The 21,362-nt window shown below is 36.8% G+C and overlaps 1 long non-coding RNA gene across 1 annotated transcript in view; it reads left to right on the plus strand.

Moving 5' to 3' along the window:
• The window catches only part of LOC140847233 (uncharacterized), a 134,298-nt gene extending 113,372 nt beyond the window's left edge, over positions 1–20,926 (plus strand). Inside the window, exon 3 of the long non-coding RNA XR_012127028.1 lies at positions 20,677–20,926. This is a non-coding gene — a long non-coding RNA (uncharacterized lncRNA). The remainder of the gene's footprint in view (positions 1–20,676) is intronic.
• Positions 20,927–21,362: the final 436 nt, after the last annotated feature.

The following is a 21,362-nucleotide window of genomic DNA, read 5'->3' on the forward strand; positions in this document are numbered from 1 at the left end:
AAATTGTAGTGTTTAAAAAGTAGTTAGCCTCTACTAAGCATTCACTACATGCCAACTCTATGCTAAGAACATTGCATATGTTACCACATTCTTGTATGTGAAGTATGTAAATTATATTTCTTTTCCATGGTGGTTGAATTCTTAAGTCTATTCCAATTAGCTTGCTATATATTTAAATTGCCTAATTTCTTTTCTTTAGGTTTTGTAAATTATAGATTGGACTTTGTTGCCCTTCCCACTACATTCCTCAAATGAATAAAATACTCAGGGTTCTTGAGTCATATAAAGTTCATTGAATTACTAATCCAGAGTGTGGCACGTAATCTTTTCCAGAGAAAATGTAGTAGTGTCTCTGATCAAGAGTCGTTGGATGGCTTTCAGTTAAGTAGAATTATTTTCTTCTGATACATGAAATTTCACTCTTTTACAACTCTGTGCCTTCCACTCTTAGATTTTTTTTCTGTTCTCTGAAACAGCATAGTTCTCTGACAAACTTGAGATGGCTGAATATCAAAATCCCCATGAATATATCATACAGATAACAAGTAAGGTGACAATAACTCTATTGTATGAATTTAAACTTTGGGGGAGTGAAATGTTCGATTTAAGATTTCTTGACTCAGAGAAAGAAGTAGAATCTGGAACAGGCTCATATGGGGAATAAGAATGGTTGACTAAAGGAGGGTAGAAGGATTTCTGAGCTTCCAGGTCCTTATGCCAGCATAGGAACTGCTTTGGTTAAAAGCATGGAGAAGATGCCATGAAGGAGGGAGGGAAACACAGATGGAGGCCCCCCAGAACACGGGTTTGGGAAGGGTTACTGCCTGAATGGATAGGTGCAAGGGCTTAACTTGAATCTCATTAACAATTTCAAAACAAGCAGGAACCAGTGTCCCTTTAGTTTAACCTAAATTCATCCATAATGAAAAAACTGATGTTTGTGAGTGTTGCTACATGTCAACCTGTATGCTAGATATTTCCAGGACTCCATTTACTTACTATTCAGAGCAGCCTCTCAGTTAGGGATTGCTAACCTAGATGAAGAAATTAGGGCTAAAGGAGGTGAGGTGGAAAAAATTAGAGGAAAAACATATGAAAGCTTCCTTCATCTGGAACAAAATGAGAATGAAGCATGAGTGTTTAAAAAATACTGAGATTTCTTTCTCCACCCTCTCTCGGCTTTTTTTAATTTCCCCAAAAGGCTGGGATTAGGAATCCTCCCACAGCTCATCTCTCCTGAGAAGTTTCATAGCACTGATTCTGATTAAACTAACAGATTAGACCCAATGGCATAAGGCACAGCTTCTCCCCTTTGAGGAAGAACAAATAAGAATGAAGTGTTAGATTGCAAAGCTAATTATATATTCTGTTCTAGTGTCAACCATCTGTTGCAATTGTTTAAAAAGCAGACGTAAGTCAACTGTTAGGGTGAGATGTTTACCGCTGTGAACACAAAGGAAGCGTATGACACCAGTGGAGATTCGTTGTTCTGACACGTGCCTGGAGGCTGCAGAGGGATTCTGCTGATGTCTCGGGAAGCCCACTTTTCTGTGAGAAGGTAAATGGTAGCTCCAGGTAGCTGATGATGAAGTAGGATTGTACTTAACTTCACAACTGGAGAGGATTTTTAAAGGATCAGGACTCTCAGATCACAGAAGGGAAAACCAAGGTACAGTGAGGCTAAGGCTAATATGCTTTCAATTTCAGACTCAAAATTTTCTGCAGACATTTTGTGTTTGAACGTAGGTCCCTCCCTCAGGTGTATTAAGTTCCTAAGAAAAGGGATGGGGCACTATTGTCCCCATATTCAGTGCATTGACCAGCACCCAACACATCAGGGTCTCAGATAAATTTTTGTAAAATGGCTGGAGGTTTTCCTAACACAGCCAACAAGCACAGAGAATGTGGTGCATTCCTCTAGTTTCAGAGTCATGTCTTTCTTTCCCTTATCAATTTCTTCATTGAATAAGCTGAACATTCTGCCAAACTGTGCCTTCTGATAATTCTTTTTAATGAGAACAAGTGGAATTAGACTGCAAGTTAGTTTCACTTTACATTATGGGAGTCATTTGAAACCCAGCTATGAAGAAACTTTCCCCAGCAAGGAACACCATTTTCTTTGGACATAACTCATTCTATTTCTAAATGAATGAAGAAATTCTTTTGATAGAAGTGTTTTTGACCTTTTATATTATTGAATACATCTAGTTTCCAGGACTTTCAAGGGGAGCATGTTAACAGGTATCATGAATAGGTATTTATAGTGTTGCAGTTGACTTTGTAATTATCATATGGAAGTGGAAATTATTTTCTAGCATCTCCGATTTGAAGTCATCCACCAGGGATGAGGACTTCCTAATCAGCCTGTCATATTGTATGGAGTTAGTTTTCTTTCGCCGATTGGAAGTCTGACTTTTTGTAAATCTATAATTTGTGTCTAGCTTTGCCATGACTAACAACACATCCCTGGACAACTTCTTTCTCTCTTTGTTGATCTTCCGATGTTGTTAAGAGCTTTGATCTTCTCTTTTCTATTCAAAATTGCAGAATCCTGTCACTTATTCCTCATAAAACATATAATCCAGACTATGGAATAGTTCCCTGTGGAATTATTCCAGCTGTCAGTGACCCCACTAAAATGAAATTTAAAAATCCTCAGGTTCAGCTAGTGGAATTTTTGAGGAATAGTTAAATATGCTAGTGGCACTCCAAGTTCCTAAATAATTGAATGCATAGTTCAGAAGCCAAGTAAGGATAAGAACTGATTTCAGATTTGTTACTGTGCCAGACAACTGTACACAATTGTAACTCAGGATTTCATTTGGATACTGACCTTTGCAGCCATCTCCACACCTTTTCAAAGATAAACAATAAAAAAGACTAAATTGGGCCCTATACTTCAATCAAGATCTGACTGATAAGACCCCATAAAAATGACATTCTCATGGGCCTCTGAAATTAGATTGGTAATTTTCCTACAAAGGAGAGAGGCTGCTGGAGTTCATAGGGGCAACCTTAAGGTGTTTCAAGAGTATTGCCCTCTTTGGGGGATTGGTCAATTAAATAGTGAAATCCCATGGTTTGAAGAGCAGGACCCAAATAACGGCAGGGAATATGCATCTCTGTAATAAGACTTTTTCTTTTTTTTATAGTCAGGCAAAATAGTTGGAGCCACAAAAATTTAGCTAGAGGGAGTTCCGGGCAGATCTCTACCTTGAAAGAAAAATTGGCACCGTAGTGACGTACACCAAATCCTGGTGCTGTGGAGTGAGCCAGACCTGCCAGAGCTGAGGCTCTGTACCTTATAAACATTCTTCATTCAGCTTCTTACCATTGGAGGGAGAGTGCCACAGATACTTTCCTGATGGGTGTCTAAGCCAAGAAAGGACACAGAGCTGACCAGAAGAAACTGGAGTTAAGAATAAAATACAACTCAGACCTTGAAATCTAACTTGTAAAAAATGCCGCATTGGATCCTCCTCTATGAACTCCAAACTCTCCATAACTGAACAAGAAAAACAGTATTTTGAACACGAGGACGTTTTATCCTTTAATATATAATATACTTAGGTCAGATCATTTTAGATTTCATTATTGAAATGCAAAACTACTTACTAGTTTCAAATATTTTAGTCTGTATTCATATTAAAAATTGTACTTTTAAACAGAAACACTATATTAAAATATTTACATACCTTTGGCCTCTAACAGAAAATGTAGAAAAAACTTAGAATTCTATCTTTGCCATTCATTGGCTGATTCTGTGACCATGAGAAAAATGTCAGAAGCTTTCTGATCATTGCTTTTATTATTTATAAAACAGGGATACTAATGTTAGCAATTTCACTTGTACTTTTTTGGGATTAAGTGATTTAAGCATATGAAAAGAGCCTGGCTGTAATAAATATGAAGAAAATAGAATAGATTTGTGATCAAGTTGCAATGGGGTGAATTCCATGATTCCAGAATTCTCTGACATGACTAAGACATTGATTGAAAGACAGAAAAAAGAGAGAGAACTGCCAAAAAAATTAAAAATACAAAAATCCTAGCTTCCTTGGGGAGAGCTCAGGAGAAAAATAACTGTTTATTCAAAACATCTTTTAAATTAACAGACTCTTAATGATTAAATAAAAGAAAAGTAATCGTCCAAAGATGAAGATTTCTCACTACTAGAGTTTGACTGGGTTGACATTTGAGTCCTTCAGACAATTAAGAATGGGAACCTTAAAAGCAAAGTATTGCTCACATATCCCAGAGGGAAGACACAGTTTCAAGGCAAAAAAGACAAGGGTTCGGTATCATAGCTACTAAGCAGCTGGACTGAACTGGCTGGCATCATATAAGGCAAAGGTCAAGGCAGATAATGCATTGAAAGCACAGGTGCTCAGTGTAAGTAATGTAGTGCCTTAGAATTACGACAAAAGCAAAACATCATCCAGTTGGGGAAGTAGTTATAAGTATTATTCCAAGGCAGAGACCCAGTTACTGGCCAGAGTACTAGAAAAAGCCAGATCTCAGATACTCAGACTGAGGAGGTGCTGGTAACGCAGGGGAAGATGCTATCACTCTTAGGCCTGAAAGAAGCGAAGGAAGTTAGCAGAACCCAGAGAGAAGCACACTTTGGAGGTCTACACTACAAGGGATGTGGCCTTTAGTAGACAGGCAGTATCAACCTTTGGCAACCCAACAGGAAAGGGAACGCTCTCTTGCTACCCTGCAGAGTTCCTGTAAAGACTTTGTGGCCAAATCCAAGTGTACCAGAGGGCAGGGGAGCCAACTGGTGAGACCCAGCATATCAGCCTCCTTCGCACAGAGCAAGTAAAGAATAAAGTGTGTTCAGGAGGGTAAACAGAAGATGCCTGTCTTTTATGCCCAAAGTGACAAGAAAAAAGAGGTGAGGGCACCTTTTTAACCCAGACAGTATGACCCTAGAGCTCCTCTCTCAACCATTATGCCATACACCCTCTCCATCAGAGTGGGCAGGGGCCAGAGAATGACTCTCTCAGTCAAACTAAGCCGTTGGGAATGTATCCTACAAGCAGCATGGACCTTAAAAGAGTTATATCTAGGTAGGTGACTTATACGATCTTATTTGTTGATATATCTGTTGTTTGTTTTTGTTTGGTTTGAGAAACCACTCTGATAAGTGGAGTGGAAGCTGGTGAAGTGTAGGAATGGATTACGTCTTTCAAAGAGGTGTTAAAGCTTTTATGCTAATCCAGTCAAGATAAGAACCCAGGCTCTAGGAATGAAGATGACAAAAGAGTCTAATCTATTAATGTCTACAGGGCTTATTTGTTAAAAATCTACAGGTGAGTTAATTGTTGGCACAAAAGGCATCTAAGAAGTTTCCTGGATTCCTGTCACAGGTGGCAAGATGAATGATGGTGATTCTTTTTTTTTCTTTGTTGTTTGTTGCTTGTTTGATTTTATATTTGTTTTGAAGCTGCATGTGTTATAAGCAATGGGAGCTGTCTAGTAGATTGTTAGATATAAAATTTTAATTTAAAGGGTACATGGAGTTAAATAGATAAATTGAGTTACGACAAACTATATACTAAAGACAACCTAAGGTATCTGCATAAAATGAAGAGTATGAATCAGCCAAAGGGAAAAATAGAGGCAACTAAAATGTCAAAAAAGGAAGGAGAGCCCGTGAAGATACAAAGAAGAATAGTAATGATAACAACAGTAGTAATAAAATATTAAAAGCAAATAACAGCACATTTTTAAGGTAGGCTGTTCTAAACTTTTCATCAATATTAAGTCATTTAAATTTTACAAAAATTCTATGTGTTAGATGCTAATATTAAATTGATATTATAGATGGAATAAAAAACATTTTAGGCTTAGGGAATATAAAGAGATGGTCTAAGACAACATGGTTTGTAAATTGCCAAGTAGAAATCAAACCCAGGTCTCTGTTTACTGAATCCATAAAACCCACTGTTATTTTCAGAAATGAAAGGGAAAAAAATTGTATGTCATGAAAACCACAGTTTCAAGCAAGAGGACATACCAGGAAGTCTTAGTAGTATCAGTGCTTCTGAAAACTGCCTTCTCTTCTTTCAGACCCAGGGAGATAGCATCCTCCCCTATGCTACCAGCCCTGCACTGTCTCTTCCCTAGCCCTGTGGTTATGTCTTTGTGTGCAGTAGACTTACCTAGAGGACAGCAGAGATGGCTGGAATGATCCCCTGAGTCCTGGATCAGTAGATTTGGGATAGGGCCCAAGAATTTGCATTTCTAATGAATTCTCAAATGATGCTGATAATGTGGTCTGGGGACAACACTTTGGGAACCGTTGGTTTGAACCATGCCTACAGCTTTATCAAATCCCATTATCAATTGCTGTTAATTGCTCCAGAATTACCCTGTTCAAGTGTTCTATGGGGACCCTGTCTGAATCTCTATGTCCTTGAAACTCAGCTTTCTAATCTGTATAATAAGGAAAATAGTAGAATTGTTTCAATCTCATAATTTGTTCAAAGGAGTAAATGAGAGAAAGAGTGTGCCCTAGACGGCATATACTAAGGGCTTGAAAGTTGAGCAGTTGTTACCAAGCTGCAGAGTCTCATTCTCTCCTGCTTTCCCATGATACCATGTATTCCAGTCACATCAAAGTAATTAAAATTCCTCAACAACAAACTCACATTTCTGTGGATACTATAGTCAGTGTAGGTACTTTGGTCTGAAATACTCTTTAGCAGCTTCTTTACTTCTTATACTTGTGACTAAATGCTTGAAGACTCCAGTGTATTCTTCAAATGAGTGTTTTCACTTTCTCTTCTAGATGGGTCATACTTTTGTCCTAATTCTCTCTCAGCCTTTATCACACTAAAAAATGTGCTTGCTGTTGTGAATAGAAATAGTAGTGTCTTACACATCTCAGTAACCACAGCTTCTTGGCTAGTACCTGGCACTGACTAAATACTCAATAATTCTGAGTCGAATGAATGAGTGAATTATTTCCAGGCTTTGGTTTCCTAAGCAGTCACCATGTTATTCAATTTTGCCTAGGTTACTCAGAAAACAGAAACCCATGCCCAAAATGTCAGGAACCAATAGAACGGTAGTGGCACTGTGCACCTCTGCTGTCACTGTTTCTCAGATCTGAGTGAGACATAGCACAAGGAAGCAGATGGTTTCGGAAGGCATAAAATAAACATGAGTAACACAAAACTTGCCATTCAATAATGCTAATCACACCACAGATTTTGGACAGTGGCATCTTCTCTGCTTGCTAATAAAATTGTTGTGAAACATATGTTCTGGGAAAAGTGAAAATAGATAAAGGAAAGTTAGCAAAATTTCAACCCTTCCTCTTGCTTTAAAGTACTTGTTGTCTTTTTAAAATGCTTTTCTAAAAATTCAGTGAGTATACATTAATAAAGAAAATCTACATTTCAGAAGGTTCTCCTGGTATCTGCAACCCACCTAGTATCTGCAGTCACTTACTTTAAAAACCAACCTGTGCTGTTTCTGCAGTGCTGTCATTTCATTTGCAAAAGTTTTCATATTCTAAAGCTGAAATGATTTCCATGGGTCCAAGGTTATTTTGTACAGAAGTGACATCTTTTCAGCACAAATATTTTGAACCATTTTATATAGGCATTGCTTTCTGGCTTTTCTAAAAGATCATTTTTTCTTGTAAAAGTTTTATAGGTCTGCATGTTTAGAAATTGAATCTTCAAGCCAGATACATAAAAAGAATTAGGAAATTTTTGACCATATGCAGAAAGTCCTATAATATAATATATTTGAAATGCAAACATCATGACCAATTTCTGTATCAGAGAACAAGGCACCAACCAGTTCAGATCCACTAACCTATTGGAAGGCATCAATACATAATTTTACCTTTATTAAATTTTCCACATTGGTCAAGTCTCTCCTTTTCACTCCGATCAAAACACTGGATTTCAAATACCATTTCATTCTAACAATTTATAAAATTAAAAGATAACAGTATATCCCAAATTAATTAATGTATTGGAGTTTTAACTCATAGATATTTGACTCTTAGAAAAACATATTTGATAATACCTGAAGACAGTAATTGTTTTTTTTATTATCCTAATCAAATTCTTCTGAATTTAGCCCACAAATACTTAACACTACAAAAGTCTCTGGGTAAGATGTCAGAACTAACTCATTGATCAAAGGTTTATTTGATACTTTCTGTAATCCAGGCATAGTACTGGACCATGGCGATACAAAGAAGAATATCAGACTTGCCCCTTTGGCTCATGAAAATGAGACAGAAAATAGAAGAATGAGTTAGGAGGGCATCAGGGTTAATTTTGCCCAGTTAAACTGGAATGCACCAGGCAAGAGGTGACTCAGTGAGTTTAACAGCAGTGGCTTACAGGCAAAGGAAATCATGCTGAACAGCATGCAGAGCACAGAGAGGTAGGCATCCATGTACTTTGAGACAATACCAGGTGTTAAACTCCATGAGGGAGCAGCTGTGTCTAGTTTACATGCCATTGTTAGCACAGTGCCTAGCATATAATTTATTGCACATGAAATATTAAATTAAAGAGTAAGTGGGTGACTGAACTACATCCAGCACTTGTCCCATGACAGTGAAGGTTGTAGTGAGTGTGGAAAACTGAAGATTTCACTTAGTCAGGAGTTTTGGAAGTATGTGCTACAAAGATTGAGGATTTATCTTGCAAGACACACAGAATCAAAGGTAAATACTTAAACCTAAACTTTGAGGTAGTTCATTCATTCTTTCAATAGATATTTCTTGAGCATCTAGGAAGGTCAGTGCTAATTCACTGAAGAACAAGTAAACTGTGACTTTTCTTCATGAGGCTTAAATTCTAATGGGCATTCTGACAATAAACAGGTGCAAAATAAAATATATGTTTCAACTATAATTTTTAATCAGTACTCTGAAGCAGGGGGTCAGCATGCAACACCTGGCTGAATCTTGCCAGTCTCCTGTTTTTAAAAATAAGGTGATACTGTTACACAGCCACATTCTTTGTTTACATGGCATCTGTGGCTGCTTTGCCTGGATGTGACAGAGACCTTATAGCCTGTAAATCCTAAAATATTTCCTAACTGGTTTTTTACAGAAAAAGTTTGCCAACCCCTGCTCTAATGAAACAAATGAAGAGCAGAGATTTTAAAGAATGGAGAGTAGACCATTCCAGATAGAATTCTAGGAATGAGCTTTTTAAGTAGGTGGCATTTAGCAAATGGGGAAAGAATGAGATGTCACCCATGTGGAGATGGTGGAAAAGGGGGAATCCTGCAACAGGCAACTGTGGGAGCAAAGGCCAGAGTCTGGAAATACCTTAGGAGGTTTGAGATCTCAGAAGATAATCTGTGTAATTGGAGGGAATGGTCCAGAGGAAAAAAAGGGATCTTAAGAGATGATACTGTAGATAAAACATTGATCCATCAGTCAAACCATTCATTTATCTTTTGAGATAAACCTCTGGAGAATGAAAAAATTGTATTTAAAGACAACCCACCCAGGCCTTAGTGTAACAGTAAGTACCTCTCAGATATTGACTATGAATGTTTACAGAAATGTCCAGTGTATTGATAAAAAAAGATAGGCTCTTCTCCAACTATTGCAATAAAGCTTCCATGAAGAAGGTTATTTGTGAGGCAAAGCCAATTAAATCTACATTTATGCTTATTTTTCTGCAATTCCAGCATAAATCTTTTTTTCTTTTGAATGACAGAGGCTGGCAAAATGCTAACAAATTCAATGTACCATGCACCACATGAAACCCAGAGAGTATTTCTAGAAAATGATGATGGTTTTCTAAACTAGTCAAAAAGGGGAGGGTTATTTTAGCCCTAATGCACTCTACTATATCAAGTTGTTTGCTTGAATTATTTATGTGTGTATTGCAATTTTTAAACTGGGAGCATCAGAGAAGTTAAGGACCTTGTAGGTTGTTCAAGGAGAATGTTAACTAGGGCAAGCGGCAGTGGCTAGAGAAATATATCCAATCCACTTCACAAGTCACAGGGGCTTGGCTGTCAGACAGACCTGGATATAAACATGGATTTGGCTACTTTTTAACTGTGCATACTGAGGCACTTACCACCCCCACCTTGAGCCTCAGTTTCCATACCTCTAACTTAGAGATCAGACATTCTTAGTTAGTGCATTATTATAAGATTTAGTGATGTCTAAAGAGGAGAATACATAATCAGTGTATAATTAATCATAGCTATTGTCGTGGTTATTATTCTTTTACTCCACAAAATCCCGATAAGCTTAAGAATGCACTAACTCAATACTGAAATTTCTATGCACAAAGTACCATGGCTATTCTAGTAATGAAGGCACAAATCCCATGTAATTTAAAATTCATAGGGAAAATAGAACAGTGTTTCATGAATATCTTTGAGTGCTTATTAAATATTGTTTCCCAAGCCCCAACCCAAAACCCACTGATCAAAATTTCCAAGGGAAGGGCTAAAATCTACCTGATTAACAGGTAACCAAATGATTCTAATTATTTGGAAGACTTGAGTGATCAACCATGCAGATAAACACAAATAACACAAGATAGAATGGATCCTTGTCTTGACAGAGATATAAATAAAATACATTAGGAAATCCAACATGGGGGAAACCTCCTAAATGAAGTTCTCATTTTGTGACTTTGAGAACATGTTTAGGAAAAAGGACAACTGGTACATAAAACTAAAATAAAATGGGTGAGGTTAAATGACAAAAATAAATCTGAACCAACATATAAGTACTGACTCTAGATTAAAAAGTACCTATGTCCGTTCTGGTATTTGCATTTGGAAAATCAAGCTCCTCCCTCTGCTAAAATATTATGAAATTTGACTTACATGTACCATGAGAAACAAGAGTATGTTTTGTTCAAATATACAACTGCCTTTAGGAGGTATGGGCACCAGGCTGCTCCACTTTTCATGAAAGAATTTGCCACAAGAAGGTGGGTACCACCAAGTCAGTGTCCCCCAAGTGAGAAACACGGAAGTCAACATAGCCACTGAAGACAAGAACACCAGCCCAGATAGCTTTTAAAAAACTATGTGCACAACCCTAATTTCAGGTTTAAGCAGAAATACACAGATGTGCAGTAGAACCTGACAGTATGAGAAAAAAATCAGCAAAATGGGAGTGTTGAGTAGTGGCCATAACAAAACCAGTAGTAGAAAGTACAATGATGATGCAATGATGGGGTTAAATATTTACTATGCTCCAACCTTGTAAACAGCATCTCCACTACTCATCTGCCTTCTTATGGATGGGTCCTAATATCACTCTGTTTTACAGAGCAAGTAAATCAGCTCTTAAGCAATTCAACACCTTTCATTAGGTCTTAAGTTTATAAAGGGTTAAGCTAAGATTGAAATTCATGCTGTTTGCCTTCTGAAACTGGTTTCTTTGTATCTCAATTTAAAATTGCATCCCATGATGTATGACTGTTGTAATGAGGTGCCTGACTCTATTTTTATTTTTTTATAATATTTGATTGCAGAGATCTTTTAGATGTACCCCTCTCTCTTGCTCTTGTGCCCTGCATCTGGACAAATTGATAAAAAGAAAGCCTGGGTCCTTCCTCTTTGGGCTCTGGTGTAAAATTCAAATCATGCAAGTTCTTGTCCTACTGGAACTCTCGCTGCAACCTCAGCCCCTAAAAACAGGTAAAACCAAAACCAGTCCCCTTTCTTTGCCATCTCAAGTCATTTGGGAGCTGTTTGAGAGCCCCACCCTACTCTTCCCACAGATCTCACTGATGTAAGTAATAACTTTTGATGCCCTCTTGGTGTGTGTGTGCCTGTGTTATGCCATCACTCTTGACCTCCAAATTAAATTTTGGTTGGGGTTGGGGGAAGGGTGTCCATCTGCTTCTGCAGGAGACCATAACCAACGTGAGAGCTATTTAACTAATCTTCAGCTTTTGTTTCTTCCCTATATATATTATTTTGATATCACATTCCAGTAGCCCATCTCCTTTCTCTATTGTACTCAAGAAAAGTATTTAAATAGCAGCAATAGCAAATACTGAACGCAACAGGTCTTCCTCACTGGGCAATGGAAGTCATCCCTAAGTAAACACAGACTCACTTTCTCCTCATGTCTCTGGCTGCACTGGCATGCTACTTCTCATCATTTTTCCCTCAAGCAGCGATAATTGACTAGTGTTGAGACAAGAGAAGACATATTTTCACCACTCTAGACTTACAGACTTATTTTAGGATAGACAGTGAGCTGGGGATATTCCATAACCACACTCTGGGTATATAAGATGCCCAAGATACAGTAGTTGCTGGAAATACTAAGGAAAGGGGAAAAAAGACAGTGTCAGAAAAGCCAGTGGATGAAGCAGGAAAAATAAATGATGTCAGGAAAATACCTGAGATAAAATAGTGACCTCAGGGGGCTTTCCTTTATAAAGAGTCCTGTGCTTCTCTAGTAAATATTTTCTCATGATCTGATTAAAAAAATAAACAGTCAAAAGAAGCAACAGTGAAACTTATGTCCCCCAGCAATAACTGAGTAGTGCCCATTAGAGGGGCCCCTGTAGGTACCCTCACATTTTTGAAAAAATATCCTGACATTAAGCTCAGGGTGTGACACAGCTGGCCGAATATCCCTTGAAAACGTTTTGCCTTTCAGCTGCAAAAGTTCTTCTAACAAAGTAGATGTTAGAAGAAGCTCCCAGGCACCCCTGGCTATGTCGATAGCTCATTATCTTCTCATTACAGGGAACCTAAAGGGGATGAGGAAAATGCATTCGGAAAGACGCATTCATGTTTTATTGATTGCCAACAGAGCTCAAATCTCTGAATTTTCACACTTTGGGATATTTTGTTAGGAAAATAAGCACAGTAGGCCCTTGTTTACATGCCCTCTTCCTTCTGGTGCAAATGATTCCAGCATAGCACAAAACTGAGCATCTTCCCCAATTAAGTTCTCATGAGCCACCTCCACCCATGAACTAAAGTGAGGTTTTCAATAAACATATTATTTATTGTCATAGAAGATTTGAAACATATGCAACTAATTGAATCCCCAGTTTTGATAAGCAAGGATACTGAGGCTCAGAGAAATAGAACAGTTTGTCTGTGGTCATACAACCAGTGAGTGACAGAGCTTAGGTTGGAACTCAGAGTCCCTAGTATGTTCATCACACCCTTTTAATGATTCTAACAAGCCTGTATATATTCCCTCTCTCCTGGAGAAAACAATAGTGAAGTGGTAGCTTTGAATTCTCCTCTACTGTTGAAAAAACACCTAGTCCAGAGCCATCTATGTGTACTTAATAATTACACTTGTGGAGAAGCCAGATTGTATTAAGAGTTGATAAACTGGTGAAGCAATTGTGCTGATACTATGTCACATAATAGATTAATGAAGGGACTTAGGAGATTTCATTCTGACATAAAGACACAATTTAGTGGAAGCATGAGAATTACTTAGAGGAGGAAGGAATTGATTGATTCTTAAGGAGTGAGTCATATAGGACTGGTGAGAAAATGATTATGAACATGGACATTGAAATTAGATAGAATGATTAGTCTACCTCTGGACAAAATATTAAATTTTTTGAGTTTTAGTTTTTGTTCCCACAAAGTGGAGATAATAACATATACCTTATAGGTTTTTCATGAAAATTATATTTGTCCTTATGAATAGTATCTTTTATCAAAGGATTATTATGCATCAGGCATTGTTCTAAACATTTTTACATGTCCTAATTTAAATTTGTCCTCTCACAATGCTAAGGGGCAGATACTACTACCTTTATTCCACCAAAGAAAAACTGAGGCACAGAAGAAAGAGCTTCTAATAGGAATATCAAAGTTTTTCACTAAGGAAACTGATTTCAGAACCCATGATGTTTATTACTATGTAAATATAGCATATTTGAAGGGCCCTTTACTGAGTACACAGTAAATGCTTAGAAAAAGTTCTATTAATATTGTTATTCTTTCTATAAAATTACTGATGATGGTGATGATAAACAAGAGAAAGAGAAAGAAGAAGAGAAAGAAAAGAAGAACAAGAGTAGATAATAATAATTAAGGTACTTGTCCATGATCACACATGTATTATTTCAGCAAGGAAAGGCTAGGTTATGCTTAGTAACAACTATCCTCAAAATCTCGGTAGATTAATATTTACAAAATATCACTCTTATTCATGTTATATGTCCACTGTATGTCAGCAGAGGGTCATGGATGAAGTCTACTTATCGTAGTCACTTAAGGACTGAGAATAAAGGAGGCACAATCTTAAAATGCCCTTCTGTGGTCACCACAACCGGGCAGAAGGTGGTAAGTCAAGCAAGGCCTGATATTAATACAAATCTCTTCCACTAACATTGAAGTGCCCAAGATAAGCTACGAATCACACCTAATTTCAGAGTGTGTAGAGAAATTCCACCATACCCTGCATTCAGAAGATGAATAAATTGAACTTTTATGAATAGTCCTAATAAGTTCTGTAATTAATAAGTAGAAGAGCCAGAATAAAAACTGGAAAGTCTAAATAGATATTTGTTTTGAAGGAAGAACCTTCTAAGCATCTTTATTAGTTTTTGATGACTGCACCACAAGCTACCACAAATTTACTGGATTAAATCAAGATACATTTATCATCTCACATTTCTTATGCTGCAAGTATAGGCTCAGCTGGGTTTTTCTGATTAATGTACCAAAAGGCTTAAGTCAAGAGGTCTGTCATGCTGGGCTCTAAGGTTTGAGGAAAGAATCCAGTTTGTTGTGACTGTGTAACATATCCTTGTTGAATCTCAAGTCAAGGACTTTCACTGCCAGTAGAGGCCACTCACATCCTCATAGCCCCTCCACCTTCAAATCAGGAATAATGTGCCATGTCCATCTCAAACTTTGAGTTTCTCTGATGTCTCCTCTGCTACCAACCAGATAAACCTCTTTGCTTTGAAATCTACAGTCAATGCAATCCCCATCAAAATACCAATGGCATTTTTCAAGGAACTAGAGAAAAGAATCCTAAAATTTATATGGACCTACAAATGATCCCAAATAGCCAAAGCAATCTTGAGAAACAAGAACAAAGCTGGGGGTATCATGCTCCCTGACTTAAGCTATGCTACAAAACTACAGTAATCAAAACAGTCTGGTACTGGATCAAGAATAAACATATAGATCAATGGAATAGAATAGAGAGCTTAGAAATAAACTGACACATACATGGACAATTAATATATGACAAAAGATGAAAGAATATACAATAGGGATAAGACAGTCTCTTCAATAATTGGTGTTGTGAAAACTAGAGAGCTACATGCAAGACAAAGAAACTGGATAACTCCATATCACCATGCATAAAAGTAAACTGTAAGTGAGTTAAATACCTAAATATAAGGTATAAAACCATAAAACTTTTAGGAGAAAACATAGGGAATACTCTCTTGAGCATCAGCATGAGTAATTTTTTTCTGGATACATTTCCTTGGGCAAGGGAAGCAAAAGCAAAAATAAACAAGTGTGGCAACATCAAACTAAAAAAATTCTGCAGAGCAAAGGACACCATCAACAGAACAAAGAAGGCAACCTACTGTATGGGAAAATATTTTCACAAATGATAAATCTGATAAGGAGCTGATATCCAAAATATATAATGAACTAACACCCAAAAAACAACCAATTACAAAATGGATAGAGGATGTGAATGACATTTTTCTGAAGAAGACATACAAATGGTCAACAGGCACATGAAAAGATAGGGAAATGCAAATCAAAACCACAATGAGATATCACTTAATACCAGTCAGAATGGCTACTCTCCAAAAGATAAGAAATAAGTGTTGACAAGGATGTGGAGAAAAGAGAACTGTCCTGTGCTCATGGGAATGTAAATTGGACCACCACTATGGAAAACAGTTTGAAGATTCCTCAAAAAACTGAAAATAGAAATACCATAGAACCCAGTTATTCCACTTCAAAGAATTTACACAAAGAAAACAAAATCCCTGATTTAAAAAGATATATGCACTCCTCTGTCTACTGCAGCATGATTTACAATAGCCAACATATGGAAGGAACCAAAGTGTCCATCAATAGATGAATGGATAAAGAAGATGTGGTACATATATACAGTGTAATATTATTCAGCCATAAAAAAGAAGTAACTCTTGCTATTTGCAACAGCATGGATGGACCTAGAGGTGAAATAAGCCAGGCAGAGAAAGACAAATACCATATGATTTCACTTATATGTGGAATCTAAACAGAACAAAACAAAACAAAAATGGACTCATAGACACTGCGACTTGTGGTTATCATGTGAGAGGGGTTGGAATTAGGGTGTGAAATAGATGAAGAGGATAAAGAGGCACAAAATCTCAGTTATAATATAAATTAGTCACGGGGTGAAAGTAGAGCATAAGGAATATAATCAATAGTTCTGTAACACCATTCTATGAAGATAGTAACTACATTACTTGTGGTGAGCATTTAATAATATAGTTATTGCTGAATCACTATGTTGTATATGTGAAACCGATATATATCAACTATACTTCAATTCTAAACTCTGCTTTAAGGACCTATAAAACCCACCCAGTACTCTCCCTAACTGAAGTCCATTGTACCATATAACACAGCACAATCATGGAAGTGATAGCTCATCATATTCCCAAGTTCTGCGGTTAAAGTGGAACATCTCTGGTGAGCCACTTTTTTTTTAGAAAATGCCACACCATCAATACTGACCATTGGATTGCCTTCTGAAGAAAGTATCCTCTTCACTGCAGGCACTACACCCCAGACTGCAAGATCATCATTCAATTAAGTTGCAGAGAGGATACTTTTACTACTGAAACCTAAATTAATTACCTTTATATTTACTCTTTTTTTTTCATCTAGCAAAAATAAATGGAAGCAATTGTATTGGTTTTCTATTGCTGTTGTAACAAATTACCACTAACATGGTGCTTAAATGATCCCAATATTTTCTTACAGTTCTGGATGTAAGAAACTCTGACATTGGCCAAAAAGTCATCAGGCATGTGTTTCTTTTTACAGGCTTTTAGCTATTTACCTTTTAGGGATTCGAGGCACTGCCCACATTTCTTGGCTCATGGCCCCCATCCTGTTTTCAAAGCCTACAATGGCAGGTGGAGTCTAAATTTCATTTATCTGTTCTTTCATTCATAATCAGAACTCTCCTTTACCCAATGTTCTTTAAAGATTCTAAAAGATTGTTTTTAATGACTCATGTAATTAGATTTGACAAACCCAGTTAAATTAGGATAATCTCATCTCACAATCCATACCCTTAATTACATTTGCAAAGTCCCTTTTGCAATGTGAGATAACATTCACAGATTTCAGGGATTAGGGCATAGAAAACCTTGAGAGTCATTTTTCTGCCTGTCACACCAACTTAAACAAAAACAGTGGAAATCCGTTCTGAGGATTCATGTGCTTCTCAGGTAAACTAAGCATTTCTAGAAGGGTTTGGAAATTATAAACCAGAAGGACAGCTGCAGTTCTCCCCATATGTACTCCACTCCTCCTGAAAACTTGCTTAATTTTTCTTTCACAGCAGAACCATCTTTTCTCTTCATCCTGTCCATATAACAAAAAATGGCTGGCTGTTCAACATGTCTTGATTTTATGATACAGACCTATCCACCAGCAGAGGTGGTCTTGGCTGTTTCTCCAATCATATTTCCTAAAGAACTAATATTATAGGTCCCACCCCTGATCTAATAAACTATACAGATTGGTATAGGATACCCTCTAACCTATGAGTGGATAAAAGAATGTAGTACATCCATACAATACAATTCAGTAATAAAAAGTAATAAAGTACTGACGCTGTTACATGGACAAACCTTGGAAATAGGCTAACTGAGAAAAGACACACACACACACACACACACACACAGAAAAGCCCACATATTTAATTACTCCATTCATATCAAGTATCCAAATTAGACAAATGTATAGAAACACAAGGTAGATTAGTGATTGCCTAGATCTGGGGGATTAGGAGTAAATGGAGAGTAATTGATAATGGAGGTGACACTTTTTGAGGTGATAGAATGTCTTAAAATGAACTGTGGTGACAGTGTGTGATGGTTGGTGATGATTGGACAATTTTTTTATTATACTAAGAACAATTGAACTGTACATTTTAAATTGTGTAATATGTGCTTTATATCTCAAAACAATGTTATATACTTTAAAAACATGTATGACAGCTTTTCATACAGTGAGTAATCATCTGAAAATAATAAAGATGAAAAATCTGGATATTTAATTTCAATGTTAAGATATGTATTGATTAAAGTCTATTAAATTTAAACATTACAAGTACTTTCTAGACCTTATTTTAATTTCTCTTATTCTATACTCCAAATCAATTGACTGGTTTTCCTACCAAAGGAAGGTCAGGAAAGTTAAATTAGAACCTAGACAAAAGACACTATGGCATTAATGAGAAAGAAGTAAAAACTGTCCACCTAGCAATAACAATATAACAAAAAATAGATTCCACAAATCAGTAATTAATTTAGGACCATTTATTTGCAGGCCAAACAACTGGTACTCTACAGCAATGGTTATCTATGGAATAGTTCACAGCATTTGAGGTAAATTTAACATACATTTACAATTCCATGTGTACTAAGGCAGGGAGAACATAAAAGAATTTGCAGCTAAAATGATTGATTTCAAACCAATTATATTATATATTAATATATATGTAATTATTTTATAATTACCCAGTTATTCCAAATTAAGAATATATCATTGTTGAATGCTTCCTTATGGCCAATAAACATGGACCAAGTAGGAATACAGAAATGTTATCATGCATGTATCTCCAGTGGAGATGGCTTGAATTCTTCTTGTATGTGTGTGTGTGTGTGTGCGCACATGTGCCTGTGTGTGTACATGTGTGTGTGTTGTGCCATCTTGGTAGGTGCAGAAGTACCCAGTAAAGGAACAAACTCTTGTACCTAATGCCTTCATAGTCCAAATCCTGTATCAAAGCAAGGTATCTGGCTCCTCCAAATGTGATTTTGTCCATTTATATGCAGGTGACATCCAGCACCTGGTGACTGCTCTTCATTGTATTTCTTGATTTTCTGTCCAGTTCAGCTTTCGCCTATACAGTGCTTCCCATTCAGCAACCGGATGGCTTAGAATATTTGGTATACAAGGTTTATTGTTTGTTTCTGAATGTGTCCCACTCAAATTTCAGGCAATAGTAACAATTTAAGTAATTTAAGGAAAAGGAAAATAAAGAGGGTTCAGGAAATGTCATTGCTCGGATTCTGTTACTACACGATCACATTCTTGTTTAGGATTCCCAGGTGTTGTTTGTGAATGGGAGGGCCCAGTATTTCTGAGAAAGAGGTTGAGAAATAGTGTCCAGTATTTCCAAATAGTTTTATTATTTTTATCTTAGGCTGTAATTTATACTTGAGGATTCCTTCTAGCTCTCTCAGTTTGTATTCTGTTGCTTGTGGTTTATGAGTCATATGAAGTGATATGTGAACATTACTAACCTAGCAACAAGGAAACCTTAAAAATTGTGCCGGACATGGGCCAATCAGCATGGTTATAAATCTGGTATGAATATTGCCTTCCTTACACACAGCATGCAAACTGGTCAGAAGTACTAAATATTCTTTTTCTTACAACTATGTGAGTTGTGAACATGTTTTTTCTTTCTTTATCTCATGATATAATTATTTGAAGAAAATTGCATTCTTGTGATTTTGAATAAAAATCTCATTATAGAAAATTAAAACCACTCAGAAAAACGCAAAGAAGGAGGTAAAAATTTATACAACCTACCTCCCCACAAAACAAAATTATCATTGTTATCATTAGGTGAACAACATCCCTCCCTCAAAACAATAGTATTTTAGGATCGAAGTATTTTTCAGTTGCATCTACAAATACCAAAGATTTTAGAAAGTAGCACTGAGGTTCCTTGAAAGAAGGAATGAGTGCTTTCTTTTTCTAAAGGGAAATTGGGTTTTCCTTGAAATAAATATGTAGTGGTTGGGCTCCACATAGTGCATGGAATCATAGAATCTGTGCCCAGATGCACTAAAACATTGGGAAAATTGAGTGTCTTTAAGAATTTACCATATTGGTTTCTTAAAGTTTTAAGGTTCACCAAACTGAGTATATGTGTATATTATATATACTCATGTTCTGAAGTGCTAGTTAAAATTATATTTATGTCACCATGGAAAATAGAGCCTCCTCCTCACATGTCTACATGGAGAAACAAGTACCTTGAATATATTGCCAACTTGCTTCAGGAAATTATACCTCTAAACAAATGATGAGTTTTAAAAAAAAAGTCCGTCCCACATTTAAAAAATGTGAAATATGCTTGTACTTCTGTTTTATTTATATCTTGGGCAAATCTAACATGACCCCCAATTATGCTCATCTTTTAGTATTCATACTAGAAGGGATTAGGTAACTCCCTGCCCTCAAGTGTGGGTAGGTTCTGTGTCTTGTTTCTAACCCACAGAACTTGACAAAAGTGATGGAATGTCACTCCCTTGATTATGTTACATTATATGGAAAAATTTATGGGGTGTCACTCCATGATTATATTACATTATATAAGAATCAGTCTTTTATGCAGACCTGCACTAGTGTCTCTCACTCACTCTCCTGATGGTGTTGCAGAGGTAAGCTGTCATATCATAAACTGCCTCTGGAGAGAACCATGCAGCAGACACCTTCAGGATGCCTCTAGGATATGAGAGTGACGCATAAGAAACAACCAGCAAGGACCTGCCTACCTCAGTCCTCCACTCATCAGGGCATCAAGTCGGCCAACAGTCCTAAGTGATCTTGGAAATGGATCCATACCTGGTTAAGCCTTCAGATGAGAACCCAGCTCTTGGCAATACCTTGACTGCAGGCATAAAGAAGAACAAGCCAATAATGCTCCGATTCTTTACCCAACAGTGACTCTGAGCTAATAAATGTGTTATTTGAAGCTCAAAGCATGGAGTGATTTGTTAAACAGCAGTAGATAACTAATACAGTTTCTAAATCAAGTAGAAGTATGGACAACAAAATTGCATGGATGCCACAAATTGACAGTGTGGATAGTTAGAAGTTATTCAATATATTGTTTTGAAACAGTATGTATATGTACAAAATGTTAAATGGATATAAAGGCATTATTTCCATATCTTATGGAAAGCCTGAATGCCTGTTACCACCAGTAAAAATCCTATGTGTGTAACAGAATGTTTTAATCGTGGTCATGACCCCCCAGAATAGGTAAACACAAGAAGCAGGACTCTATAGATAGACTTGCTCAGACTTATAAGCCTTCTTATGTCATTCTTAATGATTTTATG

The sequence above is a fragment of the Manis javanica genome, chromosome 17 (genome assembly GCF_040802235.1).
Source record: "Manis javanica isolate MJ-LG chromosome 17, MJ_LKY, whole genome shotgun sequence".
Classification (NCBI taxonomy): Eukaryota; Metazoa; Chordata; class Mammalia; order Pholidota; family Manidae; genus Manis; species Manis javanica.